Below are 2501 nucleotides of genomic sequence, written 5' to 3'. Positions count from 1 at the left end.
TCCTGTTTTTTTTTGTTGTTGTTGTTGTTTTTTCCTGGTCTCCTGTTTATGTTAAATATTTTGTAAATTTTCTGTCTGTATTTCACTTTCATTATTCTCGTATATTCAAGTTGAATTATTTTTCTCCCAGGTGCCACTAGAATAGCTTTGTGAGGCTAATTTTCTGTTACGTCTGCTTATTTTCAGTCACTAACTGATGACATTTTTTAAATCCCTTTAACCAGATCTCTCAGCTTCACATATTCTTTAAGAGAAGTGATTCATAATTTCTGCAATTCCTATATACTGGAACTGAAATTCTCTGTGTTGCTAAAAAAAAAAAAAAAAAAGTACACAGATGAAATGGTGTATATGATAATTCCTCTGGAGAAAAAGCTCTTCTTTGGGAAAGTATTATTTCACTTTCAAATCAGATGGTTTTCCAAGCAAATAATACTGGCTACTTGTGTTCAGTATCAAAATATGTTGAATTAGATGTTGGAAACAGGTTTCTAAGATGTTTCTTAGGGTTTGAGGAGAGAGAAATCCTTTTGCTTGTGCCTAGAGCTGAGATATGGGGTTACCACACTTACATCGCACCACTTCTTAAAGGCAGTACATTTCATTTTATCCATTTTTTTAGTGCCTGTGTGGATCAAGTACTGAGCTGGATTTAGGAAAGAAACATAAGTCACTGTTATAAAAAGTAACTTGTAGAATGTTTAAGAGGACACACTGTTGTAAGAGGTGGCTTTTAAGAGGAACTCTACAGAGGCAGCATATTTGCTTAAAATAATAAACCTGGAAAGATCAGGAAGAGGTCGCAGGCAGGGCAAATGTGCTAATCACCTTTGACACCCCTCTCCCTACGCCATGATAAGGGGTAGGTTTGACCCTTAGAAACCACTGAAAAGTTTAAACAGGATGGCGTGCCAAACTTTGCATTTCACAAATATCGCTGACATCAAGAATGGGTTGGAGGTGGCAAGATTGGTGGCAAGATTGGAGGCAAGGGGACAGGTTAAGAGAACACTTACTAGAAAAATTTAACAGGAAAATGATAGCCTAAACAAGGCAGTACAATGAATAGAAGTCATGAGGAGATACTAAGAGATAGGATCAATGGGACGTGAAGATTGTTCAGAGTTATGGAAGGAGTCGAGTCTAGGGGTAAATCTCAGGTTTTTGTGGGTTTTTTTTTTCTTTCTTGAATGGTGGGAGAAATGATGGCATAATTCAAACACAGGAAAAACTAGGAAGAGCGGCAGTAAGTTCAGTTTGGAATCTGGTTGGAAGTGCCTATGGGACTCTTGGAATGCTTTTCTACCACATCGCTATATGCTTGCTTACTCACTCCCTTCAGGTTTTTCTGCAAATGTCCCCTTAGTGACAAAAAAGAAAAAGCAGCCTTTTTTGAAAAATTGCCTTCTCAAAGTTTCCCTTATCCTTCCTTGCCTTGAGTTTTCTCTGTAATGCTTAAATTCACTTAGTTGCTTTGCTTGTCATCTACCTAGGATATAAGCTCTAGGAGGGCAGAGATTATTGTCTGTTAGGTTCATTGCTATGAACAATGCTGAGAACAAACCCTGACATAAAGTTGATGCTCAAAAAAAAAAATTAATTGACTGAGTGAGTGAGTCTCCAGAAGAACGTTTCTTAGGCGATTGTGCATACAACTCTGAAGTTCAGGGTAAAGTATTTGACTATGGATAGTAATACACAAGATGTCAGCATATAGGCAGACATGAAATCATGGATCAAAAAAAGAAAACTAGGAAATTTTAGTGAAACTAGAAATAAAAAAGGACCAAGCATCCAAGCATAAGGAAAGAGCAATATTTAATCTCTTTAAATGCTACCTGACTCTGTATTATAATAAACCACAGCTATTTATAGATTTCAACAATTAATATGCCAGCTCATTATTTTTCCTTTTACACATCTCTCTAGTGTACTAGAGAGATACATGTAGAATAGCTGAAGTGTTGATTTCATAGAAAGCTGAAAATTTTTAAGTTTTTAAGGAAAATTTCTAAGTTGGAGAGCAAAAGCCAAATTAATTTTATATATGTATTTTTATTGGAGTATAATTGCTTTACAATGTGTTAGTTTCTGTTGCAAAACAAACTGAATCAACTGTATGTATACATATATTCCCTCCTTCTTAGACCTCCGTCCCACCCCACCCCCCACCCTACCCATCTATGTGTGTGTGAGTCGCTCAGTCGTGCCAAACTCTTTGTGACCCCATGGACTGCAGCCCACCAGGCTCCTCTGTTCATGGGATTTTCCAGGCAAAGATACTGGAGTGGTTTGCCATGTCCTTCTCCAGGGGATCTTCCCAACCCAGGGATCGAACCTGGGTCTCCTGCACTGCAGGCAGATTCTTCACCAACTGACCTACCAGGGAAGCCCCAGCCATCTAGCTCATCAAATTAGTCTATGAAAAGTTTGTTTTTAAAGAAGAAATGTTAGAAGGTGATGATTGAATTTATTAAGGGATTTTTTTGTTTGTTTCTGGA

General features: G+C 37.5%; 1 protein-coding gene across 2 annotated transcripts in view; it reads left to right on the top strand.

Annotated features, from left to right (window-relative positions):
• ITGA1 (integrin subunit alpha 1) overlaps positions 1–2501 on the top strand; it is a 170418-nt gene that overhangs the window by 17254 nt on the left and 150663 nt on the right. The window lies entirely within an intron of this gene.

Source organism: Ovis aries, chromosome 16, assembly GCF_016772045.2.
Source record: "Ovis aries strain OAR_USU_Benz2616 breed Rambouillet chromosome 16, ARS-UI_Ramb_v3.0, whole genome shotgun sequence".
Lineage (NCBI taxonomy): Eukaryota > Metazoa > Chordata > Mammalia > Artiodactyla > Bovidae > Ovis > Ovis aries.
Note: the sequence above shows the minus strand (reverse complement) of the source record. Positions and strands in the feature narration are given on the sequence as shown.